The sequence below is a fragment of the Cynocephalus volans genome, chromosome 8 (genome assembly GCF_027409185.1).
Source record: "Cynocephalus volans isolate mCynVol1 chromosome 8, mCynVol1.pri, whole genome shotgun sequence".
NCBI lineage: Eukaryota > Metazoa > Chordata > Mammalia > Dermoptera > Cynocephalidae > Cynocephalus > Cynocephalus volans.
This window is the reverse complement of record NC_084467.1, coordinates 85,811,696-85,831,269: the sequence shown is the minus strand read 5'-3', so window position 1 is coordinate 85,831,269 and position 19,574 is coordinate 85,811,696. Positions and strand designations below refer to the sequence as shown.

The 19,574-nt window shown below is 35.9% G+C and overlaps 1 protein-coding gene across 1 annotated transcript in view; it reads left to right on the top strand.

Moving 5' to 3' along the window:
• Positions 1–19,574, top strand: part of DPYD (dihydropyrimidine dehydrogenase) — an 855,274-nt gene that overhangs the window by 306,514 nt on the left and 529,186 nt on the right. The gene's annotated exons all lie outside the window — the stretch shown is intronic.

Genomic DNA, 19,574 nt, shown 5'->3' with positions numbered 1-19,574 from the left:
ATGTCCATACTATGTAAGTATATATTATATTAGAACAAAAACTGTAAAATATATTGTGGTTTTTTTTGTTTGTTTGTTTCATGATCCTTTATATGGTGTCTCAGCTCCAGAAAATTTGTCTTTCATTTCTAATCAGATAAATATTTGGGCTCTGGACTTACCTCCCCATCATTTTTGGCCACCAAATGTAAGATTACTTAGAACAAAATGTGTAAATTGATGTTAAAATTTAAGAACAATATATGTGAATTTAATTTTCCTTACTTGTAAAAAGGACACAAAAATATTTAAATTTACATTTTCTAGTGAATTAGTTCTCTTTTCTTCTTAAAATTAGCAACAATATCAAAAAAGTTAAAAAAAAATTCTTAGTAAAATCAGAATATAACTGCTGCACTCCAAAGTAATTTAGGAGCTGCCAGAACCTGCTAAAGTCAGACAAAAATTGCAGATGAGGAAGTTAAAACAAGTATTCCAGAGTCTTGGGAAGCCCAGAAACAGTAGCTCTCAGATAGCATAGCACTTTGCTCTTCTTTGATACGTGAGTGTGGGAACTGGGATGAGCAATGCTGGTAGGAAACAACAACACCAACAATTTTCTGGTACTCCTGTACTTGATTTTGTTCAGAAAAACAGAGTAGGTGAAACTACACAAGGAATCAAACACAAATGAGCCATATTTGTAGGAAGCAGTCTGTCTGTGGCAGCAAAAAAGGAGCGAACCTTTGGACTAGTAATCTTAAAAGGCTACCTTCTCTCTCTCTGCCTCTCACTGTAAGCACCTCCACAGGAACATTCTACAAATAACTGATCAAAACAAAGTCAGCTCATTATATGAAGAGTAATAAGATATTATCATGGCGTTACAATAAAAATACTGTAAGAAAATTTATAGGAAAAAAGTCCACTAAATTTACCAGCAGATGAAGCATACTTCCAAGAAAAAGATTGCAATGGAATATATAAAATCAATAACTAAAAATTTTGCCATTTAAAACAAGACAACTAAATGTGTCTTTTGGCCATTTGTTTATCTTCCTTTGAAAAATGCCTATTTAGCTCTTTTGCCCATTTTTTAGTTGGGTTACTTGTTTTTTTCTTGTAAAGTTGTTTGAGTTCCTTGTATATTCTGGATGTTAATCCTTTGTCAGATGTATATTTTGCAAATATTTTCTCCCACACTGTTGGTTTTTTTTTTTTTTTTAACTCTGTGAATTGTTTCTTTTGCAGTGCAGAAGCTTTTGAATTTGATATAATCCCATTTGTTGATTTTTCCTTTGGTTGCCCGTGCTTTTGGGGTCATATTCATGAAGTCTGTGTCCAGTCCTACTTCCTGAAGTGTTTCTCCTATGTTTTCTTTAAGAAGTTTTATTGTTTCAGGGTGTATATTTAATTCTTTAATCCATTTTGAGTTGACTTTAGTATATGCTGAAAGGTATGTGTCTAGTTTCATTCTCCTGCATAGTGATATCCAGTTATCCTAGCACCATTTGCTGAAGAGGCAGTCTCTTCCCCAGTGTATAGGCTTGGTGCCTTTGTCAAAGATCAGATGGCTGTAGGTGTGTGGGTTGATTTCTGGATTCTCTATTCTATTCCATTGATCAGTGTGTCTGTTTTTATGCCAGTACCATGCTGTTTTGGTTATTATACCTTTGTAGTATAGTTTAAACTCAGGTAGTGTTATGCCTCCAGCTTTATTTCTTTTTTTGCTCAGCATTGCTTTGGCTATGTGTGGTCTTTTGTTATTCCATATAAATGTCTGCATAGTTTTTTCCATTTCTGAGAAAAATGTCATTGGAATTTTGATGGGGATTGTATTGAATTTGTATATCACTTTGCGTACTATGGACATTTTCACAATGTTGATTCTTCCAATCCAAGAGCATGGAATATCTTTCGATCTTGTTGTATCCTCTCTAATTTCTCTCAGTGGTTTGTAGTTCTCATTATAGAGATTTTTCACATCCTTGGTTAACTCGATTCCTAAGTATTTTATTTTTTTGGTGCCTATTGTAAATGGGCAAGCTTTCTTGATTTCTCATTCTGCATTTTCACTTTTGGAGAATAGAAATGCTATTGATTTTTTTGTGTTGATTTTGTATCCCGCTACTTTGCTGAAATCATTTATCAACTCCAAGAGTTTTTCTTGTAGAGGCTTTAGGCTGTTCGATATATAGGATCATTTCATCTGCAAACAGGGACAGTTTGACTTCATCTTTTCCAATCTGGATGCCCTTTATTTCCTTCTCTTCTCTGGTTGCTCTGGCAAGTACTTCCAACACTATGTTGAATAGGAGTGGAGAGACTAGGCATCCTTGTGTAGTGGGCATGCATTCAGGATGAGATTGGTAGTGGGTTTATCATATACGGCTTTAATCATGTTGAGATATTTTCCATCTATACCTAACTTATAGAGAGTCTTTGTCATGAATGAATGTTGAATATTTTCAAATTTTTTTTCAGCATCTATAGAGATGATCATATGGTCCTTGTGTCTGATTTTATTAATATGGAGTATCACATTTATTGGTTTGTGTATGTTGAACCAACCTTGCATCCCTGGGATGAATCCCACTTGATCGTGGTGTATAATTTTATGTATGTGTTGCTGTATTCTGTTAGCTAGTATTTTATTGAGGATTTTTGCATCTATATTGATCAATGATATTGGCCTGTAGTTTTCTTTTTTGTTGTATCTTTACCTGGTTTTTGTATCAGGGTGATGTTTGCTTCATAGAATGAGTTTGGGAGATTGCCTCTGTTTTGATCTTTTGGAATAGTTTGTAAAGAATTGGTGTCAATTCCTCTTTAAAAGTTTGGTAAAATTCTGCTGTGAATCCATCTGGTCCTGGGCTTTTCTTTGTTTGGAGCCTTCTGATAACAGCTTCAATCTTCTTTGTTGTTACTGGTTTGTTCAGATTTTCTACATCTTCTTGGCTCAGTTTTGGTAGCTTTTGTGTGTCCAGAAATTTATCCATTTCTTCCAGATTTTCAAATTTGTTGGTATATAGTTGTTTATAGTAGTCTCGAATGATTCCTTGTATTTCAGATGTATCAGTTTTAATATCACCTTTTTCATTTCTAATTTTGTTATTTGGATCTTCTCTCTTCTTTTTTGAGTTAGCTGTGCTAATGGTTTGCCAATTTTATTTTCTTTGCAAAAACCAACTTTTTGATTCATTGATCTTTTGAATTGTTTTGTGGGTTTCAATTTCTGCTCTGATCTTAATGATTTCTTTCCATCTGCTAACTTTGGGTTTAGATTGTTCTTGTTTTTCTAGTTCTTTAAGGTGAAGTGTTAGGTTGTGCACTTGCCACCTTCCCATTCTTCTGAAGTAAGCATTTAATGCTATAAATTTCCCCCTTTTTACTGCTTTTGCCGTATCCCACATGTTTTGTATGATGTATCATTATTTTCATTTGTTTCAATACATTTTTTGATTTTCTGTTTGATTTCTTCTTGGACCCATATGTCATTAAGTAGAAGGCTATTTAATTTCCATGTGTTTGTATAGTTTCCAGAATTTCGTTTGCTATTGATTTCTAATTTTACTCCATTGAAAAAATACATAGGATAATTCCAGTTTTTTTGAATTTGTTGAGACTTGATTTGTGACCTAACATGTGACCTATCTTGGAGAATGATCTGTGAGCTGATGAGAAGAATGAATATTCTGAGGTTGTTGGATGGAATGTTCCGTAGCTATCTGCCAAGTCCAATTGGTCTAGAGTGTTGTTTAGATCTTGTGTTTCTCTGCTGATTCTTTGCCTAATTTATTTGTCCAATATTGACAGTGGGGTGTTCAGGTCCCCTGTTATTATGATATTAGTGTCTATTTCCTTCTTTAGGTCTAATAGAGTTTGTTTTATTAATCTAGCTGCTCCGACATTGGTATGTATATATTTATGATTGTTATGTCTTCTTGATGGATCAATCCTTTTATCATTATGTAGTAGCCCTCATTATCTCTTTCTATGGTTTTTAGTTTAAAGTCTATTTTATCAGATATAAGAATAGCTACTCCAGCTTGTTTTTCATTTCTGTTTGCATGGTAAATCATTTTCCATCCTTTCACTCTTTGTCTATGTGAGTCTTTATAGGTGAGGTTGGTCTCTTGAAAGCAGCATATAGTTGGGTCCTCCTTTTTAATACAGTCAGCCAGTCTGTGTCTTTTGATTGTGGAATTTAAGCCTTTTACATTAAGAGTTGTTATTGAAAAGTGTTGATTTAATCCTAGCATTTTACCAATTATTGTTTGGATGTCTTAGGTGTCTTTTGTTCCTTTCTTTCTGATTTACTGTTTGTTTTCTGTATTTGTTGGTTCCTTGGATTGTAGATAGCCTTTTTGTTTGTCTTTTTTCTCTTCATGAATGTCATTTTTATAATACTAGTGAGTTTTTATTTTTCTTGGGTTTTTATGGGAGTGGTAGTTATTTTTCAGGTACCAAACCCAGTACTCCCTTGAGAATTTCTTGTGAAGGTGGTCATGTGGTAGTGAACTCCTGCAGTTTCTGTTTGTCTGAGAAACGCACTATTTGCCCTTCATTTTGGAAGGATAGCCTTGCAGGGTAGAGTATTCTTGGCTGGCAATCTCTGTCTTTTAGTATTTTGAATATATCATCCCATTCCTTTCTGGCTTTTAGAGTTTGTGATGAAAAGTCTGATGTTAGTCTGATTGGGGCTCCCTTATAGGTGATTTGATGCTTCTCTCTTGCAGCTTTTAGAATTCTCTCTTTGTCTTTGAGTTTTACCAATTTGACTATAACATGTCCCGGAAAAGACTTTTTTGGGTTGAATATGTTTAGGTATCTTTGAGCTTCCTGAATCTGAAGATCTGTGTCTTTTCCAATAACTGGAAAGTTTTCTGCCACTATTTTGTTAAATATGTTTTCAATGCAATTTCCTTTTTCCTCCCCTTCTGGAATACCCATGACTTGGATATTTGAGTGCTTAAGGTTGTCTGATATCTCTCTCAGATTTTCTTCAATGCCTTTGATTCTTTTTTCTTTCTTTCCTTTTTTTTTTTTTGTCTGCCTGCATTGTTTCAAACAGCCCATTTTCAAGGTCAGAAGTTCTCTCTTGTACTTCTGCAAGCCTGGTGGTTAAACTCTCTGTTGTGTTTTTTAATTCATTGAATGAATTCTTCAGTTTGACAAGTTCTGCTACATTCTTTTTCAGGGCATTGGTTTCCTTGTACATTTCTTGTTTCAGGTCCTGTGTACTTTTTCTCATTTCATCATTTTGTCTAGCTGAGTCTTCTTGTATCTCATTTAGTTTCCTTAGAATTATCCCTCAAAATTCCTTGTCAGACATTTCAAGGGCTTCTTGTTCTATAGGATCTAGAGCTTGAGAGTTATTACCCTTTGGTTGTGTACTTTCTTGATTTTTCATATTTCTGGTGTCTTTCCTTTGATGTTTAGTCATTGTGGTAGGGAGTTTCACAGTCCAGAGGTTTGACACTTTTGTCTGGCTAGTATGTTGCTGGGGTTGCCAATTTGGTATAGCTCCCTCAGTGTCTGCTCAGTTGGCCATGCCTTGCATGTGTGGTTGCCTCAGGTCTTGGGCCTCTCTGGGGAGCCACCTCTCTGGTCAGCATGCACTCGGCTGGGCATGCACTCGCAGAGCATGTGGTCTCTGCAGAGCTTTTGTCTCCCCTAATGGATGTCTCCCTGCTCCACGTGCACTGGACCGAGCTGCTGGATCATGTGCTGGCACCTCAGGGTGTGTGGTCTCTGCAGAGCTTCCACCTCCTCTGCTGAACATCTCCCTGCTCCTTGCACACTGTGCTGAGCTGCTGGGTCTTGTGGCGGCACTGCAGGGCATGTAGTCTCTGCGGAGCTTTTGCCTCCCCTGCTCCAAGCCAAACATTTTTCTTGGACAGCCAAACTGTCCTTCAAATATAAAGAATACAGGCAAACGATTTTGAACATACAAGAACTCAGGAAAGATTATTTCCAGGAGACTCTTCTTAATGGAACTACTAGAGAACAAACAAGTCAATCAGAGAAGATGCTAGAAACTTGGGCAAAATAACTGGTAATGAACACTGTACATATATAACTGAAGAATTAAATCTAAAATAAATGTGGGAATTATGGTGACGGAACAATGTAAATGATACATGCTCTGATAATGCTGACATGATTAAAATATCAGAAATGAGAAGTAATCAGGAAAGGATATGGAGCCAAAGTTAATTGATTGCTTTATCTTTAATGTCTAGGTAATCATTTACAGCTGTGCAAGTCATTAAATAGAAATATAATCACATTTAACAGTGTAATAGTAAAACATTGGAGTGAAAATAATATTTACTAAATGCCAGTAGTGGAGATTGGCTATTTGGGGAAGGAATCTTATCATTTTTTCATGGTGGAGAAATGTAGATGCTGTCTAAAAATTCAGCAGGTTGAGGATATTATATTGAATTGTAAATATCAAAAAGAACTATCCATTTAAAATAAAAAAGCAGATGAAATAAAGTATATAAAAACCAGGAAAAAATACCATGAAATATTATGACTGAACTGACTAAATATGTTCACTGTGTCATAAAAGGCACTAAGCAAAAGCAAAACCAAAAACAAGCCTTGAGATTGCATTCCAAATCAAGACCCAATTGTATGCTATATTCAATAGTGATTTAGGTGGGATTAGGTGTGTTCAGGGTGGTATGGCCATAGACTCTTACATTGATTTAGAAGGGTGGAAATAAAAGAGTGGTGAATGTTACAGTAGACAAAACAAAGCAAAAATAAAGCAGGGGTCATGATGTTAGTAACAGACGAAGTCAAATTTGGTTCAGAAACAATTATATGAGACAAAGAAGGGCACTTCATGTGCTAAATGCTGAAAATTGCAATGAAGATATGAAAATCTATGCACTGATAACACAAATTTTCAGTCATAAATACGGGAGCTTTTTTTTGGTGGGGGCTATTTTTTTAAAAATTATGAATATTCATGAGATACCAAGCACATTGTCACCCCTCATGCCCATGATGTTAGGGCCAAATTCATACTGGTAGCATACCCATTACCAGAAATTGCATTTGTACCCCACCCAATTATCACCACCCCCCCCACTCCACTCTGTAGCCCAAGGAATGTTCTCTCCCTCTTCAAGACCGAAGCACTACTGTGCTCTTTCTCTCCTTCCTTCTTTCTCTCCTAGCTCCTGCATATGAGTGAGCACATGGGTATTTAACCCTCTGTGCTTTGCTTGTTTCACTCAACATAAGTTTCTCCAGATTCATTCATGTTGTTGCAAATGGCAGTATTTCATTCTTTTTTATGGCAGAATAGTATTCCATGGTGTATATATACCACAGTTTCCTTATCCAATCATCCATCGATGGACATTTAGGTTGGTTCCATATCTTGGCTATTGTAAACAGAGGTGCTATGAACATGGGAGTGTGGGTATCCCTTCGACATGATGATTTCCATTCCTCTGGGTATATACCCAGAAGTGGGATTGCTGGATTGTACGGAAGATCTGTTTGTAGTTGTATGAAAAACCTCCATACTGTTTTCCACAGTGGTTACTAATTTACAGTTCTACCAACAGTGTAGGGGTGTTCCCTTCTCTCCGCACCCTAGCCCGCATTTATTATTCACCATCTTTAAAAAAAAAAAAAAGAAAGAAAGAAATTACAGGAGCTTTGAAGAAAAAAATAGATGTAAACATAGACACACTACCAGTAAGAAACTTAATGCACCACTGTCTATCCAAGCAGATCAAGTTGACAGAAAGTGAAACAGACTTAAATAACTTAATTAATAATGACTTGCTAAAACATATAAACAAAACTCTGTACCCTGAAACCAGTAATATATCCTCCTTTTGAGTGTCCATGGAAATGACCATGTATTAAGCTACAAAGAAGAGTTTCAATGAATTTTCAAAAGTAAACATAATTCTGATCACATTGCAATAATATGTTGGTACTGATTATCTGAACACAGTACAGTAAAACAACAACAGCAACAAAACACCCACCCACCCACACACACACAGTAAAGCCGCTAAACAAAAAAGCCCTCCAATTGAGAAATATAGTAGAACATAGTCCTTCAAACAAAGAGGAAATATGAACTTAAATAACAATATCTCTGAAAATAAGGTGGGGAGGGATAAAAACTCTGCATATAAAATGCTTTGGAATACAGTTAAATCAGGTATCAATGGGAAAATATAGCCTTAAATTATTTTATCAAGAAAAAGGAATGAATAAAAACAAAGACTTAAACTGACCCAGAAAGCTAGGTTAAAAACAATAAACTGAGAACAAAAACGAAGAGGGAACTAATAAAGACAAACCCAGAAAATTAGTTAGAAGTCAGAAAAGCAGAATTAATAAATCTAATAGCTAGTTCTTTGGAAAGAAAAACAGAATTAATAAATAAATCTAATAGCTAGTTCTTTGGTTAACAAATAGTTAACTAATCAGGAAAAGAGGTAAAAAGTGAACAAGGAAAACTACAGCAAATATGAATTACACAAAGTATGGACTATGGAGCAGTAAATAACCAAAAATAGCCAAAAAAAACCCGAATCTTTAAAAAGTAGTTTAAAATGCAGGGAAAATATATTTGAAATGAATAGCTCTTTAGGAATATAAGGTTTACCAAAACTTACCTCAAAAAGGTAAATCTTAACAGATTGATTTTCACTGAAAAAAACGTAAATGTGTCACAGAGCTTCCCTTCTAGCAGTGTCAGGTTTGGAAATTTATATAGGAGAGCAAACAATACAGATGTTTTTAAACTGCCTGGAGAATAAGGAAAACTAAGTTTTCCATATAAGGTTTTGATAACTTTTATCCCAAACCTGACAAAAAGTGCCCAACTCCTCTAAAACAGAGAAAAGAAAAAAACTATCTAACAATATTAACAATCTCACTTGTACTATTTATAGTGTACAATCTTAAATAAAATTTAGCAAGTAGACTTCATTGACACAATAATTCACTGAAAAAAGGGGGGGGGTTATTACAGAATATAAGGATTGTTCAACATTAGGAAATTATATCGATAAGCCTAAGAAGAATATGATAATTTCTGTAGATAATGGGAAGTCATTTGACAAAATCAATAGCTATGAGTATTATTTATTTTAATAAATAGGCAATATAAGTAGATTAAGATAGCTAAATTCTTAACACAAGATATATCTATCCCAGCCCAAAATATAACATAGCACTTAACAGAGAAACAGTATCCTCATTCACAGTAAAATCAGGACCAAGGCAGAAGTGTCTATTATCACCATTATTTTTTAACATTTATTGGAAGTAGAAGCCAGCGCAGTAAGGAGAAAGAAAGAAATTAGTTATGTAAGAAATGTATTAGTTGAGAAAAAGCATGTAACTTGCACATGAATGCCAATGAAAATCAGGTGATAAACTTCTACAAATAATAAAAGAATTCAGTAAGATTGGGGTTCAAAATTATTGTGCAGAGATCAATAGCTTTTATATATGCCAACTATAAACCATTAGAAGATGTTGTAAAAGGAGAGACCATATTTATAAGAACAGCAAAAGTTAAAGTATGTTGAATATACCTAATATATCATTAAGTATCACCATTTAAAATATTATGGTATCAGAGCATGAAAACACAGATCAACAGAACAGATTGGAAAAATCCAGAAATAGAAATGCATACAGGAATTTAGTATATGTAAAAGATGCCATTCCAAGTTAGTATGGAAAAGACAAATTATTCAATGCATGGCATTGATATAATTGATATATCCTCCGTAATAGAGTTGGATCCATGCAATAAAATAAAATAGCACATTTCATAGAAAAGGAAATAAAAATGACCCTTAAAACAGTTGAAAAGATGCTAATCTTCACACATAATAAAATAAATACAAATTAACACTCCCCTGAGGTACTACTTTCTTCTCTCAGACTGACAAATTGTTGATGAGACTGTGAGGAAACACACTCCTATAATGCTTATGTAAAACCAGCAATTCCACTGCTAGGAAATTATTTTACGTACATGAAATGATGTGTCTATAAAGTTTATTGACTGCATTATTGTTTGTAGTAGCAAAGTAATGGAAACAACCTAAATGTCCATCAAGACAAACTAGCTAATAACTGATAAATTGTAATATATTCATAAAATGGAATACTATGAAGCTTTAAAAAGAAGATCTTTATATACTGATGAGGAAATACCTCTGAGATGTATCAGTAATGTGAAAAAAAGTTGGTGTAAAACAGTACATACTATCCTTTGTGTAAAAACTAGAGGAAATATGAATATTTACTTGTATATACATTAAAAGTTTATATTACAAGATTACCACAAAAAACGTAAAACAGAGTAGATAACAATGAAGGGAGATGTTTCATAATGTATCTTTCATATCTTATGCTTTAACTATGTGAATGTATTATACATTCCAAAAGGTAGTTTATACATATTTGCCTTTAAAAACATGTAAGACTCACTTTGTAATGCACTATCATCTGAAGTATATATACAAATATTTGCAACATGCAGTGGCCTGTTAACTAAGGGTCTGAAAGCAATGGGGTATAGATTTGTATTTTAATATATGTATGTAATGTGAAATGATCAAATGAAGGTAGTTAGCAGATTCATCTTTGCAAACATTTATCATTTGTTTGTGATGAGATCATTTGAGCTTCTCTCTTCTATCCATTTGAGAACACGAAATAAATATTGTTAATTATAGATACCCAGCACTACTGTACTCCAGTAGAACTTATTTTTCCTGTCTAGCTGTAATTTTGTGTCCATTAACCAACCTCTCACTCTCCTCCTTTCCCTCTTCCCGGCCTCTAGTAACCACAGCTCTACTTTCTACTTCTAAAAGTTCAACTTATTTTTTTTTTTTTAGTTCTCAAATGAGTGAGAACATGAAGTATTTATCTTTCTTTGTCTGGCTTATTTCACTTATACCACTTGTCTCCCAGGCTCATCCATGTTGCTGCAAATGACAGGATTTCATTCTTTATGTGGCTGAGTTGTATTCCAGTGTGTATGTATACCACATTTTCTTTATCCATTTATCTCTCAATGGACGTCTAGATATTGATTCCATATCTAGGCTATTGCGAATAGTGCTGCAGTGAACATAGGGGTGCAGATATCTCTTTGGTATGCAAATTTCCTCTCCTTTGGATAAATACGCAGCAGTGGGGTTGCTGGATCATATATGATAGTTCTAATTTTTATTTTTTTAAGGAACCTCCATACAGTCTTCCATAATGGCTGTACTAATTTACATTCCCACCAACAGTGTATAAGTGTTCCCCTTTCTTTTTAAAATGACCTTTTGGTAGTTATATAAAATTACAGGATTTTAAAATTACTTCTTAGAGATGGAGGAGCTTAAGATTTTCTAGCCCAAGTTCCCTCATTTACAGGCATAGAGGATTAGTAAATACAGTGGTCCCCCCTTATCCATGGGGGATATGTTCCAAGACCCTCAGTGGATGTCTGAAACTACAGATAGTATATATGAACTCTATATATACTGTTTTTTGACTATATACACACCTATAATAAAGAGTAATTTATAAATTAGGCATTAATAAGGGATTAACAACAACGATAGTAAAATAGAACAGTTGTAACAATATGCCATCACCACTACTCTTGTGCTTTGGAGCCATTCTTAAGTAAAACAAGGATTACTTGAATACAAGCGCTGTGTGTGATACCATGGCAGTCAACAGGAGAACCTAGATGGCTATTCAGTGACTGAATGAAGGGTGGCTAGATTCTACAGCATGGATACGGTGGACAAAAGGATGATTTACAGCCCGGGCAGGATGGAGCGGGATGGCATAAGAGTTCATTAGACTACTCAGAAGGCACATAATTTAAAACTTACGAATTCTTTATTTCTGGAATTTTCCATGTAATATTTTCAGATCATAGTTGGCCCTGGGTAACAGAAACCACAGATAAGGGTGAACTGCTGTACTCAATAAATATGTTTGCTGTTGTTCCCAGTGGCAGGCCTCTCTACAGAAAGCCACTGCAGCTAGCTCAAATAAAGGATGAATCATAGTAAAGATAGGAAATGAAAAGATCCCAGGCTATATGGGAACTGGAAAATATCAGGAATAAAAGTAAAGTTCTTCATCCTTTGGTGGCCAAAAATCTTTTATATCCAAACTGTCACTTTTCATTTCTGCTATCTCCATTTCCTTTCTTTTCTCTGCATCCTTACATATGTTTATTGTACATTTCTTCAAATGGAGTCCTCAGCCTTATAGTACTTTGCATAAGATTTCAACTACAATCTCCACTGCTAACTGAATACATTACTTGGGTGGATTTATAGGAAGTCAGAGCCTAGATTAGGCAGTCACCCCCGTCTGAGGGGCAAAATGTCCATCAAACTAAAGTATCTTCAGACTGAAAAACGAAATGGGCAATTCCATGCAGTAAAGCAAAGAATTTTATTGAAAGGTAACTTAGATACAGATTGATGGATCAGGCAATGACAACCCAGAGGTGCAGGCAAAGTTTCTCCACACCACCTCCTGGCCGAGCACATGTTTATATAGGTGGTTCACACAAAGCAGTGGGAAAAGCCAAGAGGCAATTACAAACAAGCTAACGTAACTAACTCCAAATGTTGATGCAGGTGGCCAGGTTGGCTGTCACCATACCAGTACCAAATCATTAAGTTCCTTCTTACAATCAGCAGGTTGTTCCTCTTTATTGTTCTAACTACCTTACCCCTAGTTAATGTATAACTTTTACGGGCAAAGCATGCACAAAGGAAGTAGCAAGCAGTAAGAGCTCAAGATTGGAGTCAGTTATGCTCACAGCCCCACAGTCTTCCATTCAATCAGCTGTGTCCAAAGGAATGATCATTTGGTATATCTCCAGTGCAAGCCTGGGGACAGGCTCTGTCTCTTACACTCCATTCTTGTGCCAGCCTGGCAATCATAATCTCCATCTAAGGAAAACAGGGAAGCTAAAACTCACTTTTCAAATTAAACGGGAAAAGTGAAGCATGGGCTTCATGGCAAGTAAGCATTTTATGCTAGAAGGCCCACCCCTTAAAGTCATAGCACGCAAGCATAAACAAGGTATTTAAGTTTCATATCCTAGTGCCTCAAGCAACCGGGTCAAGCATGAGTCATGCTTTTCTTCTATCACTGTATTAGCCTCTGTGACTATTCCATAACAGTAACCATTTTATTTACCCAGGGAAAATTTCCATGATGCATGGCTGTGTAAAGGGGTCAGAGCCACATGGCAATGGCAATTGTGGCAAACCTAGGCTATGTCCTAACTTTTCCACATCTACCAGGGAAGCCCCAGGGAAGCCCCATGCTGGTTAGCCATGGTTTGGTTATGCAGCTGTTGCAGTTACAGACTCCAGTAATCTTCTAACAAAATAAATATGTAAACAAAATTGCTTCTGCAAGAGTCTGGAAACAATGCTAAAAAAAAAAAAAAAAATCTTAAATATAATAAGCAAACCTGGAAAATGCCCTTGTTCCTGCTTAAGAATTTCTTCTTTAAAACAAATCAGAGATTTTGTACTCTTTAAACTCTTTAAGTTACTATGTAACTTGACTTCATTCATATATATTTTGATGAGTTGTTGGTTATATATGCAGCCTAGATGAGTAGACAGATTTTCTGATGACTAATTGACTTTAGGTTGCTTTTGTTTTGATAGGTAACTTCTTATTTGTGAAGTGCTAAAAATACTGTTTCCAGCCTTGTGTTTCAATTAAGTTGAGTGGAATGAGGGCCAGCTTTCACAGGACTGTTGACCTTATCAGTGTCACTCAGAAACCCTGTTGTCTTGAATAGGAATGTGATGCATCGTCTTTTGATGCATACATGCATTTGAGGATCTCATTTGTTCAGTTTTTTTCAGTAAATCTTAAGCCTCCAGTAGGTTTCTTAAATTAACAATAAGATAATTGGAATCAATGTCATATCTGAAAATCTTATTTCTTTGTTTACCTACCAATTATATGAAATTAAATACACATACATGCACCCTGCTAACTCAAGAACCCAGCTTCACAGAATATTTGTAAGACTGGTGTCTTGTTTTTAATGAGACCATTGATTATTTGATATAGCACATCACTTTAATGTTAAGAGGGGAGGTTTTTTTAAGCCTTCAGTCAGTTCAGCAGTATCTTATTTATATTTTTATAAGCTCATAATGCTTCCAGTTTTTTTTCCCCAAAATTTATATAAATAAGAAAAAAACAGAATGGGAGGAAGCAACCAAATCTACACACACACAATAACAGTTAATAGTGAGTATAGTTCAGTAATTTTATTCAGTGTCTGAGCCATGAGGCAGTAGATAAAAGAAGGTAATAGAACATTATTTATAATTCAGTAATACTATTAATTTTGTAATGATGGTATTATCAATAAGGGATAAGGAATAGCATTTATTAAATGTTTATATATACCAATCACATATAATGTCTGTTTAAATCATTATACCAATCCTAAGAGTAGACAGTCATTTTCATTTTATAAATGGGGAAACGAAGATTAAGTTATTTGAAAACTTTAAGTCACACAATTAGTAAATGAGGAAAGCTGGTCCATTATAATCTAATGTCCATATTCTTTCTGCCTTATCCACTGCCTGCAGATAAGCTTTAGCCTTGCTGCACTGGTGATTGGATAACATAATCCAGGACTGTTCTCTGGAGAAAAATATGAGCTTAAAGCTTCAAAAGTATATATTGCGTCCATTATAATATCATCTTCCGGTATGGAGGTTATCCCTCACCCTGTGTCAGGAGATTTAAACTTATTTTTTGAATTAGGTTTGCTGCTTTGCCTATATCATCAATGATAAAGAATTGGTAAGCTCGTAGATGGCCTTCTATTAGAAAGTAGCATCTCCTAGGTGACATAGTGATCTGCTGCAAGTACCCACACCTGCAAAAACATCTGTGTCTTACTCTGTCAGGCATTTTATTAGTCTGTTTTCTGTTGCTGATAACAGATACCTGAAACTGGGCAATTTTAAATAAGTAGAATTTATTTCTCATGGTTTTGGAGGCTAGGAAGTCCAGGGTCCTGGGAGCACATCTGGTGAGAGCCTTCTTCTTGGTACTGAGTCCCATGGAGACTCAGGGTATCAAGAAACGAGGGCTGAGTGAGAGCGTGTCAGTGTACTCACTTGCTCTCCTTATAAAGCCCCTAGTGCCACTCTCGTGATAATTATTCATTCACCTATTAATCCATAAATGATTAATCCGTTTATGAGCACATAGCCATCATAGTCCAAACCTCTTACAGGCCCCACCTTTCAAATACCATATTGAGGAATTAAGCTCCAATATAAGCTGGGGGGGGACTTTCAAACCATAGCAGTCATAGCTTCCCAGGACAGTTCTCAATGAAAGGAATATTAGAGCATAACTTAAAGGGGTATACCAATGTGTACATGTCTATGCTCCTTTCTTCCCCAAATCCTGACGTGCTGGACTGTGAGGAGAAGAGGGTGAGAAGAAGGTATGTGCATTTTGAAAAAGTGATCCATGTGATTCTCATCTGTAACTCTCTGCCTTCCGATGAAAATCACTGTTGTAGACTACTTAAAATCAGGGAAGACAGCAAGCAGCCCTTTTCCTGAGAACACCATTAATATTTAGAGTTACTTGAGGTAAATGTGCTTAGAGTGAACACCAAGGACTCATGAGACAAGTACGGAGAGGTGACACTGGGCACTAAAAATGTATTGCATTTAGAGTACATTTCAAGTAAGGGGGACCTTGTTAGCAAAGCTGCTTGCTTTCTCTGTTCTACACCCCGTTCTCCCAGAATGATCCTTATCACAGATTTTCACCAAATCCATCAGTAAGGTTAGTATTTCCTTGAGATATTTGAATAGCACATGGAAAGGAGGTATGTAATAAAGCAATGAAAAAAGTAACCAAAAAGCATAGTAGGCATCACCTTTTTAAAGTGTCCTTTGGCTATAATGCCAGTGCCCTTCATGGAACCAAGTCCCCTATACTCCCCTTTGTTGGTTTCTTTCTCCCCTTCTCTTTTCTCTCTTGATCTTTTTTTTTTTTTTTTTTTTGTCTAGGAACAGAAAACAAATCTTCTCCTGGTTTGCCGCAAAGCCCTTTAGCCCTTCACCTTGTTTCCTGAGCACGTACCAACAATGAGACACTTCTGTTGTCAGGAAGGAAAAACTTTTTCTTTACCCTCTTAGGTTCAGTGGCTAAGGTCTGTGAAGTAGAACAGATTAGCAGGAGAAAATAAGAGTTATTCATATGCATACAGGGACTAACAAAAGAAGTAGCTGAATAAGTGGCCAAAATTAGAGGCTTATATACCTAATTTAGTAAAGAGAGGGAGGATGGGAAGTCTTTTATGGGAAGAACAAATAGGTTTCTTTAGGAAAGACAAATGGATTTTTAGGAGAACAAAGGAGATATAAGAAAATTTATGATAATGTTTGTTTATGCAGGTGTGAGTGGTCTTTCCTTCTTCCTCATGGCTATGAAACTCCCCTGGAGAAGGGATTTATGATAATTTTATTCTTGGTCTTCATCCTGGGAGTAAAAGTCACCTTGAAGAGGGAATTTGTGGCAGCTTCATTTCCCAGAAATTTCTGCTTTTAGTCAGATTAAGCAAGCTCCAAGAAAGTTTCTTTCTATATCTGTTGAATCTCAAATATATTCAGCTTAAAAATAATCTTTACACCAGAGTTTAGAGTATATAACCTCTATACTCTGGAGCTCTAAGTGGGTCTCCACAGTCTGAATTGTGGTTCCTGGTGTTTTGCAACATGGTGAGTCTGTCATCCATTCTCACAGTATTTCTTAATGACCCTGAGTAGGTTTGTCAAGGCATTGCAAAGGCAGACAGTGCCCACATCCAGTGGAGTTCTCATTCCTGGTGTTAAGATAGCAAGAATAAGGTAACTTCACTTGTTACAGAAATTAAAGAATTCATGCTCTACTGGGGAATCATTAAAGGTTTCTGAGTATTTACAAAGCAGTATTTGCAAAACATTTGCAAAGCAGTGTTTGTCTGAGAGTAGTGGAAGCATGGGATTAGAAGCAGGAATTAGTTGATGATGATGCTTTTTAGTGATAATGACAAAAATGATAATTTATATATTACATGTCTTCACTTGCCCATGTCCCCTTTCATATAAAAAAATTAATGAAAGTAATCCTAAAAGTATTAAGTCAGGTACCAAGAACCTTATATCAGTAATTCCTAAATTGTTATATAATTTTATTTGATAGCTTTTTTTCACCATATGTTATTTATAAAGAACACAAATTTTGAAAGGTCAAGTGACTTGCCCAAGGTCTCACAGCTGTAAATATTCAGCCCAGGTCTGCATGACTCTACTTCATGACCTCAGTAAGGGATACTGACCTTGAGAGAAGTGGGGTCAGTAGAAAGGGAGAGGCAAAGGAAGAGAAGGGATGAAAGGGATCAATATTATGACTTGATTGGTTGATATAATTACTTTGATATTATTACTATGTTATTATTGAGATCAACTTAATATATTATTACTTTAATGATTAACTTAGTAACTACCCAAATGCTTGGAATGAGGAGATGGTAATAAAGCCGTGAATGATACAAGGGGAGCCTGGCTTACTGTTTTTTGACAGAAATTGTGAGGGACAGAGGAGAAACTAGTGTGTGGAGAGATTGTAATTTCTTTCACTTTAGGCATGATGAGTTGAATTAATGATAATATCCATATCTTTCCTCTTAAATTGTCTGATACTGATTTCTGAATATACTATGTGTACAATATAGACTGAGGATATTCAGATTTTAGCAGATGTGTTCCCAGTACTTGAGGAATTCCAGGTCAGTTGGTTAAGAAACACCTCCATGTATTTAATAGCTAGAGAACAATTTTGAGGCAAATTGTAAGCTACTCTGTCCCTTGGGTAAGAACTACGCTGGTGGTCTTAAACTGTGGTTGCCGATTATGTTTACACATAATCCCATGGAGGAGGAGTTGAAGAATTAAGAAGTACATCCCTCTGCCACCCCAACAACTGCACATTGGCCACCCCTAGCCCTTGGTGTGCAGACCTGTCACCCTATGGATGGAGCATTAACTAAGGAGGAGGCGCATGCCTCACACAGGCTCTGGAAATAGGCTCAGGTCTTCTGGGAAGGGAATTCCAGGCTTTACCTGGAAGGAGGGAAGTTGTGGGCTTCAGGTGGGCACATACCTTAGCCCATATAGAACTCCTTACCCCAGAGAGTACAGGCAAGGAAATCTAGAGCAGTATCTCCTGAAGTCCAGTGCCTTCTGAAGTCTTGAGCCAGAGACCCAGGTAACTTGGGGCTGAGGGCAGTGCCACTCCCGGCTTTTTCTTCAGAGGTACAACTCTCCTCAACAGCATCCCTTCTGGTGCTTTGTGCCTCCTCCCTGTTTTGAACACTTCAACAGAGTAAACAGAGCATGGAATGAACACATTCTTTCTTCCTTATTATTTGCATTTTAAACCCTTTATCTCTAGCTATAGATTGAAAGGCTTTGTCTCCAGTTAAAAGCATTTCAAGCAATTGCAACTAGATGAGTGAGATTAGATTTGGTCCTAAGGGGCTTCTCTTTGTTCCTAAAAATCCTGATATTGTTAGTTTACTACACCCAGGCATGAAGAGGCTGTGTTCTGACACTATTCTATAAGCCTTATGGAAACGTTTGTCTACTCTGGACACAAATGTCAAATACGGGAAAATGCTCATCTACTTTTTTCAGATAGTGCTCCTCTGTCTTTCTATTTTTTTCTTTGGAACTTCTAAGACATCTGTTGGTGTCATTCATATCTTCTACCTGTAGTTATGTTTATTTTGATGATTATATTTATTCTATCATTTTATATAATTTTTTCATATCTGTTATTTTATATCTAATTTCTCTTTATTTCTCATAATTTGATGCTTTGTTTTAAGAAAAGCCAGTATGTCATCTTTTCCATTTTGAGCATTGACATACTTTAAAGTTTTTGTCAGTGTTCCATAAAGTTAATTTAATTTTTGTGAATTCATGATTTACATATTGACTTATTTGGGTTTTGTTCTTAGCATTGGAACCTCTTACATGATTTAAGTTTGGTTTTTCAAGCTTATTTTTTAATAGGATTTTAAAAATGTGTGTTGGTCTTACTTTCTTCTCTCTCCTCATCTGTCTGCCCCCTCCCTATCTAGTGGTTTTGCAGTTTTTTCACCTGTTCCTCAAAAATTCTAGTCTTGAATCAGGTCTCTGAAGGGAATCTGAATGTGCCACTTTAAAATATGCCTCTTTGGCATAAGGATTATTTTGAGCTGATGGTCAATTGAGAAGTGGCAGATGCAGGAAGAGTTCTCTTCCCTCCCCTTATCTGCCTAAAAGCAGGGCATACATGTCCTTTTGTGGGGGTGCTCCCTCCTCTCCTCTGTACCTGGAAGGGAAGAGCAACTCCAGTCACCAGAGATGGGGAGTCAACACCGAAATAAGCTTGCACAAATGAACCTTACTCATAAAACTTGTATATTCCATTAATTTCCCCATATATTTCCTAGTCACTTT